We start from the raw sequence: 20,040 nt of genomic DNA on the forward strand, positions 1-20,040 counted from the left end.
AAAATATATTTTAATTTATAACACGTCGAGGTATTATAATGTAGTTATTATTTAATTTTTAAATAATAATTAGGTAATGATAAACTGTAGGTATTTAAATTTTTTATTACTAAATCTAATAATTTTTCTTAAATTTTTTCTTTGTTATGAAAGAGCGAGCATCAATAGCTATTATCATTAGCGCTGTAGAAATTGGTAGCGTGAAAAGATGCCATGCCTGATCCGGGATCCAAACCTCGGACTTCCGCACGAAATGTCGAGATGCTACCTACTCAGCCACAGAGGTCGGCTTTTTAAAATTAAATACTCACATACAAAATTAATAAATAATTAATGAAAATATTTATTCCATAATAAAAATATGTATTTTATAACTTCTAGAAATTTACATTTAGGATTCTCATTTATTTTATGGTTATTGAATTACATATTTATTTACTTTCTACTCCTCTTTATTATATTATTTATTCTGAAATTCAATAATTTTTTTTTTTTAAATTTAAAATCAGTCATTTTCTACTTAGATATTCATGATAAATCTATATTCAACATGTACGTCATTAAAGATGCTACTGTATTTTTCTTTCTTAAAAAAATGTGTGTGTGTGTGTGTATATATATATATATATATATGTATATATATGTATATATGTATATATATATATATATAATAGAGTTGTGAAGGATAAACAATTTTAGATTATAAATTTTATATTACAACTGTTGGACATTTTCCAATAAAACGTACTGATTCGACTGCTGAATTAACACATAATTTTTGCTTTATATTAAACGGAAGTTCTCCTTAAATATTTACCGTATTATATTATTAATTTATAGGAAAATGAAAAACTAACTTTTTTTCATTCCTTTCAACATTATTTATAGGAAGCATTATAAAATTAAGAATAAAAATAAATATAGAATAATTTAAAATTACACGCCGACCTCTTTGGCTGAATAGGTAGCGTCTCTGCATTTCGTGCGAGGTCCGGGGTTCGAATCCCGGCTCAAACATGGCATCTTTTCATACGAGAAATATTTTTACTGAGCTAATGACTATAGCTGTTGATGCTCGTGCTTTTTGCATAAAAATAATTGCATGTCAATAATTCTGGCGCTAATTTGCTAAATTAATATCATGAAAAACGTTTCAATATATATATATATATATATATATCAGTAAACGCTTTATTTTGGAGTTGCGATAGCTAAAATGTTTCATTCTTATTTATTTCTGTTCACAGAATAAAATAATGCCATTATGAAATTCTTTTCGCCCAAATTATATGTCTACTGACGTAAAAAAAATTAATAAATAGGTCCTAAAATTATATTTCTAGTAGTTTCCGAAAAAAAATTAAATCTAAAAAGAATGAAATTAAACAAAACCTTTTTACTTCCTTGTACGAACGAAGTATTGTAATCACGGTAAATTTCGGTTTTCATATTTCAACGGAAATATTCATTTGACCATGCCTGAATCCATTTTGACTAGTTTCGGCGTGACGTCTGTGTGTGCGCCGAGATACGTACGTACGTACGTACATATCTGAAGTACGTACGTATTGAATCAAAAGTGTCTTATAGAGCCCAAAATCCCAAAACATTTGAATTTTGGACTTTTTTTTAACTGCAGTAATAATTGACAGCTTTTCAATGATATATTATATGTGGGACTTATTTCCATTGGTTCCAGAATTATAGCCAAATAAAATTTTAATAATGAGATATTTGGATCATACAAGGGGAAGGCACATCGGTTCTAATCAGACATCTACTTTTCTTTTAATTTTTTTTTTTTAATTTAAATATATTGATTTATTAATAATTATTAACCTCTGTTTGTAAAATTTTTACAGTATATAATTTAATAATAACAATAAAAAAAAAAAAAAATGAAAAAATATTGGAAGTTACTAATGAAATAAAATTTTATGTACTTTTCATTTTAAAGAAATGTGTATATGTAATTTAATAGGAGTACAAGGAAATCATGTGATGTCTACATTTAGGTTTGTCGTAAATGAAGAAATGAACAGGAGTGTGGAAGTAAATGACAGCCTCCTGCGGAGTCGTCGTTCGTCCGCTCTTGGGTGGATGGGCGTCGGCGATGAAGCACGGGTACTCTGGATTCCTTGAGCTCGAAGCCAACTCCCGGAGCTGAGTAATGCTTGATTGATGAGTCCGGCACCGGGAGGGGTGGTGGTGAGATAGGAGGTTTAGTCGATAGGGCGAAGTTACACATACGCACTTAAACAAGGTTTTACGGAACCTGTTTAAGTTCAATACTCTGCCCGTAAATGGGGTTCCTCCGACTCATCAAAAAAAAAAAATTATTTTTTTTTTTAAATTGCTGATAAATAAATTAAGATTTAAAAAAAATGATTGAGAATTGAATTATGAAAAGATATATATAAATAAAAACATCGAAAAATTAAAAAAAATTTGTTCTTAATTCAAAAGAAACCAGATATATATAGTCTGTGTTTATATATATATATAGGAAGTAAGTAATGGAAAAATTATTTTATCTTTTAAGTGCAATATTTAAAAAAAAAATTTTTTTGGAATAGGTTCAATTTTTTTTCAAAACCTTTTTATGTAAATAATTTTGTGACCGGTTTCGTGTTACTCGAAAGGTTATGATTAAAAAAAAGTTTAATCTGCTAATATATTTTGCGAGCGTCAACACAAATTTGTATACTTTTCGAAGAGATAAAGAACATGATATCTCTACTCTACTATCTATCACTACTCTATTATTTTACGGTAAACTAAATAACAATTCGAGAATACCTTAATAGATGTCAAGGTTAAAGACTACCAAATCGTAAAACGTTCTAAGGCTGTGAAGAAAAGTCTTAGAGAAAAGGTATGTTAAAATTAAAATAGGTAGATGTTGGTCGATAACGGTTTCTAAGAAATGCAAATTCTGAAGGAGAAATATTCTGTATTATATTATACCATTATTTTCCGCTAGAATAACCACATGGTTCATTTATTTCACATGGTTTAAATATTTCCCAATCAAGATCTTGGCAACTATTCAAAATACTGGAAATATCGTAACACCGCACTTTAATTTTAATGAGTAGTTTTGAAAGATCTATTAATCGTTTTACTGATTATTATAGACTTGATTATCATTAATTGTTATAAATAAAATAAAAAAAAATAATTATTTTTTGCCTATTGGTATGGGTAAAAATAATTTCTCTTGTAAATATTCTTCGTTACAAAGTAAACATAAATGAATAAAAATGATCTTTATTCAGCCTGTTATTATAATATTAAGTACAAATAGAAATGGAAATTCAGAGTTAAATGGTTTTCATTTTAAGACCAACAAGAAAGTATTACTGACTAGCACCGCGCCCATTATCATAATACAATGTTATCCAAATAGAAAGACAGCATTGTAGCAGTACCTCTTGTTACGTAGAAAACCATTTGTGGTGTGTCTAAAACAAATCAATTATCGCAATTGGTTTTTGCAATCAATATTTTACTAATATTTATGCTTTTAATTAAAATTTCCAGTATAAATTTTTACCGGACATCCATTATTTGTAGTATGGATGTTTTCATACTATTTGCACGCGACTGTAATATTACTGTTTTCTTAATTTAATATTCAAACGTAATATTTGATCTTTTATAGTCATAATTTTATTGCTTCTTTTACTTAAAAGGTTATACGCACTTTATTTCATTAGAATTTCATCTTGTGTATTACTTCAACATCCTTCTATTAACATGAAATGCTATCAATTCCTTTTATAAAAAGTTATTGGCAATAAATATAAAATTATAACTAATGTTATCATTTATATAATGGACTGAGCTATTATTGAATAAGAATTACTATATTGTGCTTAAAGTTAGGTGTGATCTTTATTAATTTAACTTAATTTAATTAGCTGGATAATTGAAAACTACTGAACCATAAAGAAAAATTTATGCTTGAGCTTGAGATCAAAGGACTGAAAACAGGAAATGCAAACAATTAGAGGGCGTAAAAATTAAACAAAAGAAATGTGGTCTGGTTTTTAATTTCATAAGTAATTACCCTTTATAACAATAATAATTCGAAATTGCAAAATATTATCATTATATATCGACCTCCATGGCGAAACGATGGTATTTCATTCATTCGGAAAGTTCTAGGTTCGAAATTCGGTTAAACTTGGAATTTTATCACATTCTAAAAAATATAGGAGTAGATCAGCTGTAATTGGGCGTAAACCTATTGATATTGGAGTGAGAGAGATAAATATTATTCTGTGAAATGTTTTTTTCCGATTTAGTCTCCCCAAAGATTTATGAGAATATCTTTTAACTGCCAATTAATGTCCTGTAGACCTGCATTTTTAAAACTGACCTGTGTCGGGGCACGTTCCACCAAATTTTTTAACTAACTTCTAAAATAATACTTTTCCCTGGTGCTTTCTTTTCAAATTTCTCCCTCAATCTTCACTGACACACAACATGAGTGTTCGTCTCCCCTATTTTTCCCTAATTCCCTAATTTTTCCCCTAGGAATACACGTTCTTCAACAGTTAACCGCAATTTTAACAAACAACAACGTACGATTACGCAATTCAAAAGCCTATCTTCCATATACTTTGGCAATAGACAAATCTGCAGGCAACAAACAGTCCTCCCCACTAGTTTCAGTCATACCAATATCTTCCACATTATTTTACCTATCTCACGCCAATATATGCATTTAAAAAAAAAATCCCTTTCCGCACGCAGGAAGGCGGAGGTCGATTTAATCGGTGCTAAGTTGAGAATAAAAAAGATTTCTACCCTAAAGCTAAGAAAAAGTTCAAATTTACTCAATACGACAATGGTTGCATGTGAAAAATGTTTCACAAGTTTATCATACGACAAGCCCCATCTTCTTACTATTCCAGCAACAGTTTGATCATCCCTTGCCGTAAGGGTTGGTCATATCAAAAATTGTTTCACACAAAAGTTTTAGGTAATGTTTAAAAAACTAACGATCACTTTAAACCGATTCGATACTGTACCTCTTAAGGGAGGTATGACCTCCCTTAAGGTCATACCGGGAGGAAGACCTTTTTGTCTTCAAAATCCCATTTTTTTTACCCCCTGGACCAATGGTTGGTGATATCAAAAAACTTTACTTACATACGTTTTAGACTCTTATTCAAAGAATAGTAGGAACTTTAAACGAATTCGATATTTCAGTTAATAGGAAAATTACAATGTTAATTTTTTATTTAGAAAAGGCCCTCCCATTTACACCCCCATGGCCGGATTTTGCCCATTTACGAACTCAAAAGAGATTTCAGATAGTTATATTTTATGTATATGTGCCGAAAATTACGGTAGTTATCGTATCCACAAGAAAGTGAGATATATGTTATATAAACTTTTGAACTGGCGGTGGTTTTGGGGTCTGGGGATGTAAAACGAGAAGATATGTTTAATTTTCTGGTAGTCGAATCGGGGTACCCATTAAAATAGGTAGTTTTCTTATGAAATATATCTAATAAATTTTTAGTACAAATTACTGAGTGGTAGGGTCTCTTTTAAGTTAAACAAACACTTTTTGTTTTTCCTGTTTAGCCTCCGGTAGTTACCGTTCAGGTAATACTTCAGAGGATGAATGAGGATGATATGCATGCGTGTAAATGAAGTGTAGTTTGTACAGTTTCAGTTCGACCATTCCTGAGATATGTTATTAATTGAAACCCAATCATCAAAGAACACTGGTATCCACGATCTAGTATTCAAATCTGTGTAAAAATAACTGACTTTACTAGGATTTGAACTCTGGAACTCTCGACTTTCAAATTCGCTGATTTGGGAAGACACGTTCACCACTAGACCAACCTGGTTGGTTAAGTTGAACACTCTGTATAAGCTTTAAGTTAAGACACTATTCCAAAATTCAGAATTTTGAAAACTACCTATTTTTTTAAAAAAAGTATTTTTCTAAATGATCTATTTTTGTTTATTTATTTAAAGATTTTTTGTATAATTTTTCAAAAGTTTACTGCCATCAATGTTCCTTCTATATGTAGAAATATGTTGAGCCCTTTCTTAAGAATTTATGGTGGACCAGTTCGGTGATATTAATCAAAATACATACCAATATACGTACATACGAGTATATCTTCCGGAATTTCTATAATTTTTTTTTTTAATTTTTTGTACTAAGAGTGTCTTAAAACAACGAGGTTTGTAAAAACTCCAGTACCCAAAATTTTATCAGAGTGCTATACTTTCCCTTTACAGCTGTGCTGGTTTAGGAGCAATAGAACTATAGCTTTTTTCTATTTCTGCTTAGCCTCCGGAAGCACCGTAAGGTATTACTTCAGAGGATGAATCCTTATATGTATGAATGTAATTAAGTGTAGTCTTGTACAGTCTCAAGTCGACCGTTCTTAGATGTGTGGTTAATAGAAACTCAACCACCAAAGAACACCAGTATCCATAATCTAGTATTCAAATCCGTATAAAAGTAAAAACCCGTACTAGGATTTGAACCTTAGAAAGCTCGACTTTGTAATTAGCTGATTTGCTATGTCGAGTTCACCACTAGTGCAACCCAGTGGGTTAATAGAACTGTAGCGTGGGAAAGTAATAAATCAAATGTACAAGAACTCCCACGAAGAAAAGGAGAAACTTTCTGGACATCTGCTGGTTAAAATTATGAAAAACCGTTTATATAAACATAGGTCTGGAAACGCTTTTTTTTCGAGTTATTACAAGCGAAAGATTTCGCCCGGATTTCAGCTCCCCTAATAAAAAGAAGCCTTGCTATAATTTTAGGGACCAAAATTAAGGAGTAAAGTTGGTGGTTTCTTATTTAATTTAAGCTGGGAATTGGATGAAACAGGTTCCAGAACTGTAACTCCAATAGCTTTTAAGATATCCGACTAAAACACAAAATTTGGTGTTGGAAAACAGGTTTTTTTTAGATTTGAAGTGCAATAACTTTGTTAAATGATTAAGAAATGCAAAAGATTCAGTAAAAAAAGTGTAGAAAATTTAATTCTGAAAAAAATAATGTTAATCCACTCAATAAAAAGTAGATAAATACTTTTAAAAATTGGTTTTTTATTGAAGCAAAAGAGAGACGAAAAATAGATAGAAAATCGTATTATTTTTTCTGTATCTAATAAACAGTTTTTTAATGCCTTCTTTTTAAACATTAATCGGTGTATCTACATTTACGAAATAAAGCCTCATTTCCAACGTGTTCGTTTTCTGTTTGAACGCCAAGTAAATTATCGTGTGATTCAGCATATTCAGCGTAGCCCAGGCACTAGTACGAGGTGAATTTCATGACGCACTAGTTTGTCAAAAAACAAAATGTGACGCATCTACGGAAACAAAATCTTTATCCTTTCTACCTGCCGAAAATTCAAAAAATGCGGCCAAGAGATTATCCCTAGCGGTTAAACTTCTGTCATTGTTTCTAGACAACACTGATAAGGTAAATTCATTTTATTTACTGATGAAGCCACTCGTTCATGAAACGGAGTCTTCAGTTCTAAAAATAGCCATTTATGAAGTGTAGACAATCGACATGGTACTGAAGAAACTAGTTTCAAACATAAATTTCACATTAATATTTGGTGTGCCAATATTTATGACAAAATTTGGGAACATTTGTTTTCAATGAAAACCTTACGGGAGATGCGTACGTCCATTTCTTGAAAAATAATTTTCCGGGTATTTTGGAGGATGCACTTTTACAAAGTAGAATTCATATGATTTTCTAGCCATGTTTTTCTTTAACAGGTAGAAATCACTTGAATGATAATTTTTTAAACTGGATTGGACGTGGTAGACCAATCGATTGGCTACCACGATCACCTGAACGCCACTAGATTATTCGTACTTCTTTTGGGGTCATATGAAAACGATAGTATACAAACAAAATATTATACTAAAGAAGATTTACTGATTAAAATACGAAATTCTTATTGAATTTATACAAAACAATCCTGAGATGGTACGGAAAGTCACCGGAAATATTTTACGTTGGACAGAATGCTGTGTACATTGTGAAGGAGGGAATTTTGAAAAACTGAAGTTTGTTATTCTGTTACCATTTATGATCTCGTGTATTTTATTTTTTTTTGTTTTTCTATATTAAGAATAATGTTGAATTAGGTACAGAGAGAATAAAAATGAATTTCTGTTTATTTTTCGTCTGTTTTGCTTCAATAAAAAAACCGATCTTCAAACGTTTTTATTGGCTGTATTACATTAATTTTATCAGAATTAGATTTTTTATAAAGAAGATATTGTACTACAAAACTAAAAACCTTGGTTTTTGACGCCGAATTTTATGTTTTACGTCTGATATCTTAAAAACTACTGGAGTTACAGTTCTGAGACATGTTTTACCCCTACTCAAATTACATAAGAAACCATCAATCAACGTTACTCCTCTCCTTAATTTGGATCCCAAAAATTACAGTAGAGCTTTTTTTTAATAAGAGTTGAAATCCGGGTGAATTCTTTCTCTAGACGTAACTCGAAAATAAAGCGTTTCCAGACCTATTTTTAAATGAACTTTTTCATTTTTTCACCTGTAATCTTCTCCGTTTCTTCGTTGGACATTTTATACATGATACACAAATGCGTAAGGAGGGACATAAAGGCTTCTCGAATAAAGAAAAGTATAAGAAAATTGAATCGTCATGAAATCATCGTAACTATTATGCTGGCACACGTTTACTAAGTATTTCGTTAAAAATTTATTTTCCCTTACGTTTTACCAAATGTAACCTATCATTCAATATCAAAAGACATTTTTTTACCTATATTTTTTTTCTTTTTTACTTTATATTCCGGTAATTACAGGCTTAAGCGAAGTTACAAGTATCAATCAATGCGCTCCTGTTTTTTTGTAACAAGTAATGAATTTTTATGTGAAAAAAGCTGATCGGGTATTTGAACCTAGAACCTTCCGAATGCAAGGTAAAAGTTGTTTTGGAGGTCGGAAATTTATATTAACTGAAATAAAGTAATCATTTTTTTAATCTTTATTGATAATTAAAAATAATCTAAACGGAAAATACCCATTAATTATCATTAAAAAAGAATTATCTTAAGAAAACTTGAAATAAATAAAACCGAAATAATAGTAATCTCTAACAGCAGTTTGAATCTGTGGTGAATGTTTACCTAAGTTGTGGCAACTGTAATAATGTTCAACCCAAGTAATTTACTAGAATGCTTGTGTATCTCATGTTACTAAAATCGTTTACTTTACCCCTGAAGCAACAGGTTTCCCACAGATAACAGTAAACAATTCTATTCCGACAGTTTTCTTCTTTACACTTCCTTACTTTAACTGCTTTTTTATGTCTTAAGTTTTACTCACTTTGTACTGCCGTACTTCATTCAGATACAAACAAAACAAGCTTATGTACTCACTTGTCTGTTTTTACTTTAAATTATAAATGATTGATTATTTTAAGTATTTTTGGCTGTATGAGTTACCTAATTGTATCTGTTACCTAATTGTATCTTAAATTATAAAACTTTCATTTGTTGTCAAAAGCTAAGCAGTAATGTTGTACGAAGATAAGAATTATGATGAAGGCTAATTCCTTTTCACCAACAAAAGAATATAAGACTGGTAAGTTTTGGTTCATTAGCTCGGCAGTTATAAACGCAATAGAAGTATACAATTGATCTACCACTTACAGACTCTTAATGTGGTTTGGTTTAAGGAAGATACTCCCAGAAATTACAATCTCATTTCTTCTTCTTCTTCTTCTTCTCAAGTAAATTATTCTTCCCGGGTAAATTATATAATACCCTGTTTCGCCACCCACATTTTCAGTGGTTTTCCTCTATCTCTTTTTCAATCTGTTTATACTTCAAAATTTTAGCTAGCAAGAGCTGTTCTGATATTGTAACAGTGTGGGCTGCCCAGTTGGATTTACGATTTATATCTTCTTAACAGATGAAGTATTGTAACTCCTTCCTCACTTCTTCATTCCTCTTCCTGTTCGACGTAGTGTATCCAGTTCTTGATTTCAAGAAAATCATCTCTGTCGATTACATTAATAAAATCTCTCTCTTCGTTGTGATCCAGGTCTCACTAACGTATAATACCAATAAAGGTGTAGTGAATTGTAAAACTTCATCTTTTTTTTGTTCATTAAAATTTTGCGAACAGTTCTACATATTACTCAAAACTTGTCGAGGTTATTTGTAACGCTTTCGTCTTTGAAAAAAACACATCGCATCCAAGGTTATTAAAATATGAAACTTTTTCCAATACAGTATCTTCTTGTATATAAAGCTGAAAGTTTGTTTGATTGTCGTCTGTCTGTCTATTTGTTCTCGCATTACGTGAGAACCAACCGACCAATTTCTTTCAAATTTATAGGATACATTCGTATAGCTCTGGGATTTTTAAACCAACGATCAAGGCTCCAGCCCCTTTGGGGATGAAGTTGTCAATTAAAAATATTCATTAAAAAATAATTAATATAATTTCTGTCACCGTATGGCAACAGAAATAAATTGTAAAACTTTCCTCGTCAAAGGCTTGTGTACTTTAGTTACCGTAGCTACTATTATTCTGTCTTCTGTAATTTAGCTTCTTTTTAGGTTTCCATAAAGCCTGAATACTTTAATTGTTATTTATCAGTATTATTGTCACAACCATGAGGGTAACGAACACTGCGGAGGTCCTGCTAACGGTTAACGAAGCGGTCTGTGAGGGGTCCAGGGAGCGGAGCTTCTGGACAGACGGGAGTGGCAAGCGAATAATGCTCTGCGACCCTGGGGTCAGCACCGTGGCCCCGGGAGCTCCCTTGCCGGCCCTTTAAGGCTCTTGAGTTGGCCTCTGAGCTCACCTGCGCCGACTTGGGTAACGGGGGTTCAGGCGGCGCAGCTCCCTGGCTAGACTGGCAAATTTTTTATAAAGTATTATTTATCTTAAAATTCTCTAAAGTATTTGAATTTTCTCTTCGCTGTATTGTTGCATATTTTGTTTTTATCTTCCTGATTTTCACTTTTGTTCTGATGATCTCCGTTTTTTCAAAGGAAATATCTAGGCGACGTCTTTCATCAACATATTTTAATATTTTTACTTGGGTTTTAGGTATTGCTTAATATTTTCGATGTGAATGTTTATAACGTCTGCAAATGCAAAACAATTAATTTCTATCTTTTTATTTCTTGTATCCCACTAGATATTTTGTACAGTTCTCTTCAATACTTTTTTCCATAATCAGATAAACGTTTTATAGAAAAAACTGTAATAAAAGTGACGAAAGTTTTGTCTAACCGCTTTTCCAAGTTCCAATGATTCTGACAAATCCCCCGATGAATTTTACTTTTGATACTGTTATTGCTAGTGTACATACTTATTTTTAGTGTTTTCCAACTGCTTCTATTTATAATATATTAAAGAGCGATTTTCGTTCAATTATATGCTTTTTTGAAACCTGAATATTAGAGCAGTATTTTTACAGTTTTATAATCTTATTTCTGAAAATTATATTTTATTGAATTATAAAAAAAATATAAAACATTTTCTGCTTCTATTCATTGATATTGTTATATATATATTTTTACAGTTTTGGGTGCAAAGTAAACAATAAAAAATAATAAATACAAATCATTTAAAACAAATTATAATTTTATTAAAAATAAGAAAACGCGCTTGCGCCAAAATAAAAATAAAAGAATCATTAATAAAAAGTTTTATTATAAAATTATAAATTTAATTAAAAACTCGTTAACTACTTTTATTTTAATTTTAGGATAGAGCATATTTCCGAACATGCAACCACTATGTTGCTTCGGTTTTTAAAAATAAGACTCAAAGTATTTTAAAAAAAACTGACCTAATTAATAGTTGATGTGTTTTAATCAATTAAATATGTTTTAATCAAAAGTTCAGAAATTTATATAGGGAATAACATAAGATCCTTTACGACATTTTTATTTATATTATTGATCGAGCTATTACGGTTCAAATACATAGCAACCAGAATATAATACAGTTCACGTCACATCCATAAGATAGACTATAATAGGTAGTCAAGTGTAAATTAAAAAATAAATTTTCCTCTTTCCGTGGGAAATTAATGCATTACATTGTCTCTACTCAATTGAGGAGTATTTTTCATATATAATAAATGAAACAGGATTGAATTGTCTGAGATTGTCAACCCGATTTCCAAATGTAACTTTTTGATAGCTCTTCTGAGTAATATAAATTTTAAAAATCTGATTTGGACAACGCATGACTTCCTCGTACGCTTATTAAATTACATTTAGTGGAATAAAACGGAGCAAAACATACAAACACACGCCCCCCCACACACACACACACAGACACCTTAATAAATCTTGATGTTCACTAAAATAAAGCCAAAAGTTTTTCTGTCAAAAAAATCTTTCACTAAATTAATGGCATCACTTATAAAACAATTTTTATAATATGTGTATGATAAAACCACTTTTCTTTTCCTGTTTAGCCTCCGGTAACTACCATTTAGATAATACTTCAGACGATGAATGAGGATGATATGTATGAGTATGAATGAAGTGTAGTCTTGTACATTTCTCAGTTCGACCAATCCTTATGTGTGGTTAATTGAAACCCAACCACCAAAGAACACCGGTATCCAGGATCTAGTATTCAAATCCGTGTAAAAATAACTGGCTTTACTAGGACTTGAACGCTGTAACTTTCGAGTTCCAAATCAGCTGATTTGGGAAGACGCATTATCCACTAGACAAACCCAGTCGGTTATTATAAAACCACTACCACAACTAAAGAACACAGCAAGTCATGCCAAAAGCTGAACTCATACCGAAGAAAATTTCATATTTCATTGAATTACTCATTACTCGACTCACTGACATGTCTATACACATCTGGCTTGACATTAAATGACATCATTCGACTGTTATGTATCAAATAAAGATCTAAAGCATCCATCACAATAGAAATCAGATGTGAATAAACAAACATACAGACGTACTAACTTATTTGTATTTTTTGTTCATGAATGATGGAACAAATAGATTTCAGGGGTTGTAACTTAAGAGTGTTACGTGATGGGTTGTTTCAGAATAAATATTCGGATTCAGAATATAAAATCCATATAAAATACCTACTCCCTTCTTCAGTTCCTAATTTTATGTTGACCAATATGATTATAATGATGAACAATAAATACCTGAAAAGTAAAATTGATAGTGTACAGAAAAATTATAGGCAATTAAGAGTAACCCATCGGGTTGGTCTAGTGGTTAATGCGTCTTCCCAAATCAGCTGATTTAGAAAGTCGAGAGTTACAGCGTTCAAGTCCTAGTAAAGCCAGTTATTTTTACACGGATTTGAATACTAGATCGTGGATACCGGTGTTCTTTGGTGGTTGGGTTTCAATTAACCACACATCTCAGGAACGGTCGAACTGAGAATGTACAAGACTACACTTCATTTACACTCATACATATCATCCTCATTCATCCTCTGAAGAATTGTCTAAACGGTAGTTACCGGAGGTTAAACAGGAAAAATAGAGGCAATTAATACTGCAGCAACAAGAAAGTTGTGATAGTTGTTTCTACTTTCAACATTTTACCAGAGTGAAAAAGAGTAATAAAAAATATATCTGAAGTTTAACATAAAATGTTTTGATTATAACCGTACCAATCATATAAAGTTTAAAAAGAATACATAAAACTTGATTAGTTTAAATAAAACAAGTTTTTTGATTAGTAAAGTTTTGATTACAAATGAAAGGTAATAAACTAGTTTCAGTAAATAATGTATATATATATAATGTGTATATATATATATATATATATATATATATATATATATATATATATATATATAATAAATATAGTTCCCTACTTGCAAGTAAAAAATTGATTTCAGACTGAAAAAAAATGAAATAAATAAGCATTGATTTATACTTTAAATTTTTAAGAGCATTATCATCGCATCAATTCCTTTTTAACAGATTACAATAGAAAAAGTTATTCACTCTTTATGCGATAAAAGAGTTAGAATTTCAAGCACAAGTCGCAAAAAAAATCGATAAACTTTTAAAATCCTTTTATACTCCAGCCATTTGTAAAATGTGTGTGTGCGCGCGCGTGTGGTTTATGTGTGGGTGGGAGTATGTGCTCTAATGAATAATATTATTCAAAAAAAATTGTGTCAAGCATACCTAATTTTTGGGTATTATCTAATATTAAGATTAATTTTTGAAATTTTTACAAAATTATTATAAATTTTTAACAAGACACTTTCCGACTAATTGGTAAAAACCTACACAGTACATATTTTTATAAATAAAAAAAAAACGCTAAGGATCCAGGTGTGAAAAAATTGCGTGTCACAGTATCTTTTATACAGACCTTTTTAAACGTTAAAAATGACAAACCAGGCTTAGGAGCCTCTATATCGCGTAACCTGTAAATGGAAACCGCGTGAAAATTCCGGTCGTGAAAGTTTTAGCGATTAAATTTTGTTGAAACTATAAAAAGCTAGACAACACCCCACACCGTTCCACGAAGAGACCACAATTTCATTTAGTCAGGATATGCGACTGCCTACGGAGAACGGGGCGCATTTCTCCTTTCAAATAATTAGGGCTCCGTTAGGGGCACTCCTGTTAGCCCATAGGTGCTGGTACCGAAAGAACTTCAGCGGATGGACTGAAGGGGAATCACGCCGGGATTACTAGGCTCAAAAGCTTAGTCTCTCACGGTCAGAACTAGTAAATAAATTTCACGCTGTTCCATACGGATAGGAACACAAATTACCAAATCCTTAACGCAAATTATCAAAACTTAAAATTTATAACCGCTATTAAATAACCGATGAAATCCGCCCGATAATAGAAAGATACAGCAGCAAGGGATATTGTCCAGGTTCTGCGATCTATAGGTAGAAATATTGAAACTCCCGCCATTCTTGCGTTCCGTTAAACGTTAATCTTCCAGTTCGAATAAACAAAACTGAACTCACAACCTATATGATAAATTTTTTAAAAACGTAAAAAAAATTTAAGTTTTTGTCAAAAGGAAGTGTAAAAGATATCCTTCTCATCAGAAATACTAAATTAAAGATATCCCAATAGACGAGAGAGAAAAAGTAAAAATTACTATCACCATGGTTTAAATATTCGAGCAAAAGAAACATGCGGATTTCATTAAAGGGGAATCTACTCGCACATATAATGAATTATAAAGAAAAATCAACCTACTAGAAGGTTAAATTAAGACCTACAACAGAGTTTGACCTTCTACTTTGTAAATATCGACCTAAACTAAATTATCATTATCATAAAGAAATCTGCCCATTGGCAGGTCCCTAACATTACTGACACCTCCATTCCTTTTCATCCCAGGCTAGCTCTTTGGTATCTTTGTAACTTCCATTTTTGATGTCATCTATCATTTTCAGTCTTCTTCATTCTCTTTTCCTTTTTTCAATCACGTTTGTTAATATACCTACCTCTTCTTCATAATATATGACCGATCCAAATGGCCTTCCTCCTTTTTATTATTGTCATAATAGTTCTTTCTTCCTTTACCCTTTTCAATACGTCCTCGTTCTTCTTTCACCAGCGCTACAGTCCAATGTGAACCTTGGTTTCTCGTACGGTACGTCTCCAAAAATCTCTGTCTTTTACTTTTATCCACCACTGTCTGACAACCAGGACTCGCAGATCACTCTGTACATCCTTTATCCACCTTCTTCTGGACCTTCCTCATCTTCTTGTTCTGAACATTTCCTCTCTGAGGACGGTGTTAGGTATTCTATCGGTCTCCATCCTTACCACATGTCCCAACCATTTTATCCTGTGTGCCTTGATGTCTCGCACTAATTCCTCTTCGCTGATATAGCGGATTATCTCTTCATTATTCATATATGCCACTCATCCACAGTTCTTACAGGTCCCACAATTCTTCTTATGATCATTCTTTCAAAAACCCGTAGATTTGTCTCATTTCTTTTAGTCAACGTCTAGATCTCTGATCCGTATGTTACTACAGGCTTCATACTTTGTACAGCTTCAGTTTTGCATTGCGTATTACAAAGATTGATCTAAAGAGTTTCAGCTTGGCAAAATACGCTTTATTTCCAGTTGCTATCGTTTCTATTTCAACCTGTAACCTATTCTCATTATTCAGAATAGTTCCTAAATATTTAAATTCCTTTGCTGCTTCAAGTGTCACATCGTCATATGATATCTCTTGAATTTACCTTGCTCTGTCGCCATTTTAAAATATTACCGTCTTCTTTTTTATAAGGTGATTATCTCTACTTGAAACTTAGTAATTTCCCATGCGACTTCATACATCTTTCCAGTTTGTAATATCGTCCTTACATTCCAGGTAGCCAGTTTTTTGTCCGTGTCCTTAGATCTTTTGCAGTATTTATTTCCAGTGTTTATTCCAACAGTCCTATCAATTGGAGGCTTTTCATTGGGTTTCGTAACAAGATTCTTTTCACGAGGTACGGCTATTAACCCCATGCCCAACCTCCAATCTGAGGACCATGAGATTTTCTTATAACTGTTCCCTTCTCCCAGATATTTCAGGAGCTTTCTCTCCTGCTTACAGAGTTCTATTTATCCTGAATATAATTCGGATTATCTCCCTAGACTCATCCTACCCTTCCGTTGTTGGAAATGTCATTTTCTTCCACCGTCATGGCCATAGTGCATCTTCACTGGTTTTTGTCTCCCCTGGATATTTTTCTTCCCCAATGCTCTCCAACCATAGTTGGCGAACGTATCCCATCGCCAGAGGCGGCACCCGATAGCTTATCCAGCAACATCAATGGGGATATGTCCTCTTTCTATTATTACTACTATTATTCTGATTATTATTGTGGTTGTGATTTCTATAATTTTTTTTTACTAGTTCTTTTATGATTGTCGTTAACTATTATTATTACTATTGTCATTATTATTGATTTGTCGTGTTTTACTTATATTTTTAAACCAATAAATTGTAGCTGTATAAAAATTTATCATCAATTCACTTGTCAGTCTCTCAATATCCTGATCGGGCCGCGGACACGCGACAGTGTTGGCGTATAAATCACCTTATGTCTCCAGGTCTATTTGACTGATTTTCACCAAACTTGGCGATAATATTTCAGTAGTAGGGGTATTGATGCTATTAAATTTTTTTATTATTAATTAAAATATATTTTTTTCCTTTACTTATTTATTTTGTTGTTTCAGGTAAGAAGAATTTATCGCAACATTTTTAGATTAACGATCAAAAATCTGTTTAAGAATACTAGTCCATGCCATTTAAACTCTTCATCGAATGAAATGTAAACCATTTTACAACAGTTTCTGTAAGTACGTGATAACTAACGATTCCTCTATGAATGTGTGTATGTGTATGATTTCTGTCGCTTGCACGTAACCGTGAAATATATGCTAAACTTTTTTTTTTTTTTTAGTTTTGTCATAATAATTAATTTATAATAAATTATATTTACAAATTTTTAATAAATTGTAATCTACATGAGCTTTCTCTATACTTTCTGACAGAGAATTGTTTAGAATTTTCATTAAAAAAATAAATACCATGACATCCAAACTAAAAACAAAACTTTAATAAATATAAATAAAGATAAATTGTTTTATACTTGACCGGTGATAAAGAACTTTTTCGTTAAAGTAAAAATTATGTGGGATAGCTTTCTGAAATAAGGAAAAATTTAGTGTTTAGGTCTTACACACGTAATGTGTAGTAAAAAATGTTTATAAAAAGAAATGTAAAAATTAAAAAAATGTAATAAACATCAATTTAAACGTCAATTTTTATTTTATAAATACTAATCTAAAGGTAATTTTGCGGCCTACAAACAAAAAAAAAAAAAAAAAAAAAAAAAACAAAAGCCACCGAAAATACTGACATAATCAGATCTTTTAATTTTAACTTTATATAATTAATCAATTAAATTACATAAATCAATCCAAATTAAATTTAAGTTTAAATTATATAATAGTTTATGTTTATATCTTTAAGTAATTACTTTTTTTTGCTTGATGATATCGCCACATAAGCTTGAAGCTTGTGCGTGGGATATGAAAATGGAATTTTTGTAGCGTATGAAAAAGGTCATGTCTGACCAGGATTCAAACCCAGGACCTCCGGATGATAGGCCGAGACACTACAACTCGCTCCACGGAAGGCGCCGCGAGTGTAATTTAATTACTTAAACAAGAGAAATCTCTCATCAAATGTAAAGTGATTATGTAATGCAATCTGTAAGTTTAGATTACGTAATCAGTCTTTCATTGTACAACTAGTAAATTATAACCGCTAAATGAGACCGCTAAAACATAACTTGTTCTAAATTATCGTCTTCTTGTTTGTAACATATAAAAAGTGTTAAATCCTTATACTTCATGTTTTAAATTACTCATATTAGAAAACCGAAATTTTAAAGGTTTTTTTTCAATGATGAGCATCTAAATTGTTGAAGGTTACTATTTATCCTATTTGAAAACAATTTTTTAGTAACAATAATAATAATTCCGTATTGTGATTGGTAAAACCATGTTGATTATATGTATACATAGATAACACTGATAAAAAAAGAAATTTGGAGATTGGTTGGGATAAGCTCTTGATATCGTTCAGGTCTACGATTTGTTGATGAATTACGTGTTTTGATTAGTTAAAATATTATTCTAAGGTATTGGTTGGGGTATCGTTCAGGTCTACGATTTGTCGATGAATTACGTGTTTTGATTGGTTAAACGGTTATACGTTTTGATTGGTCAGAAAAGTATTCACTACAAACGTATGAGCGTAATTAACGTAGTATATGCTAATGAATATTTAAAAATTTGTGTATACATATTTTTGGAACTAAATTAATTTTTTGTTTTATTGGATGATTAGTTAATTTTTAATTTTATGTGTTATTCCCTTCTCTTATTATTTATTTACTAATAATCAATTATTATTTAAAATTATTGTATTTTATTGTATTTCTTGTTAAAGTAATTTTAGTTTTATTTATTTACTTTTAAAGTTTATATGTTAATGCAGTGATTCCCAAACTGTGCGCCGCGGCGCCATGGGGATCCGCCGCCTCTTCACAAGGGCGCCGCGAAATATTGTAAAAGCTTCGTAATTAACTGAACCACGACAATTATAATTATTAATTTAATGTTAATAAAGTAAAAAAATAATGAAGATACACGAGTTTTAATTATTTTTATCTCTTACTTATGAGTAGTCATACTTTTACTTAGGGTAGGGCGCTATGGAAATAGTTTGATTGAAAAAGGGCGCCGCAACTCGGAAAAGTTTGGGGACCAAGGTTAATCTATTTCTGTTTTATTTATTCAAATAATAGAACATTTTAGAATTTTTTTTTTTTTTGTCTTCAGTCATTTGACTGGTTTGATGCAGCTCTCCAAGATTCCCTATCTAGTGCTAGTCGTTTCATTTCAGTATACCCTCTACATCCTACATCCCTAACAATTTGTTTTACATATTCCAAACGTGGCCTGCCTACACAATTTTTCCCTTCTACCTGTCCTTCCAATATTAAAGCGACTATTTCAGGATGCCTTAGCATGTGGCCTATAAGTCTGTCTCTTCTTTTAACTATATTTTTCCAAATGCTTCTTTCTTCATTTATTTGCCGCAATACCTCTTCATTTGTCACTTTATCCACCCATCTGATTTTTAACATTCTCCTATAGCACCGTATTTCAAAAGCTTCTAATCTTTTCTTCTCAGATACTCCGATCGTCCAAGTTTCACTTCCATATAAAGCGACACTCCAAATATACACTTTCAAAAATCTTTTCCTGACATTTAAATTAATTTTTGATGTAAACAAATTATATTTCTTACTAAAGGCTCGTTTAGCTTGTGCTATTCGGTATTTTATATCGCTCCTGCTTCGTCCATCTTTAGTAATTCTACTTTCCAAATAACAAAATTCTTCTACCTCCATAATCTTTTCTCCTCCTATTTTCACATTCAGTGGTCCATCTTTGTTAT

The sequence above is a fragment of the Lycorma delicatula genome, chromosome 7 (assembly GCF_047948215.1).
Source record: "Lycorma delicatula isolate Av1 chromosome 7, ASM4794821v1, whole genome shotgun sequence".
Lineage (NCBI taxonomy): Eukaryota > Metazoa > Arthropoda > Insecta > Hemiptera > Fulgoridae > Lycorma > Lycorma delicatula.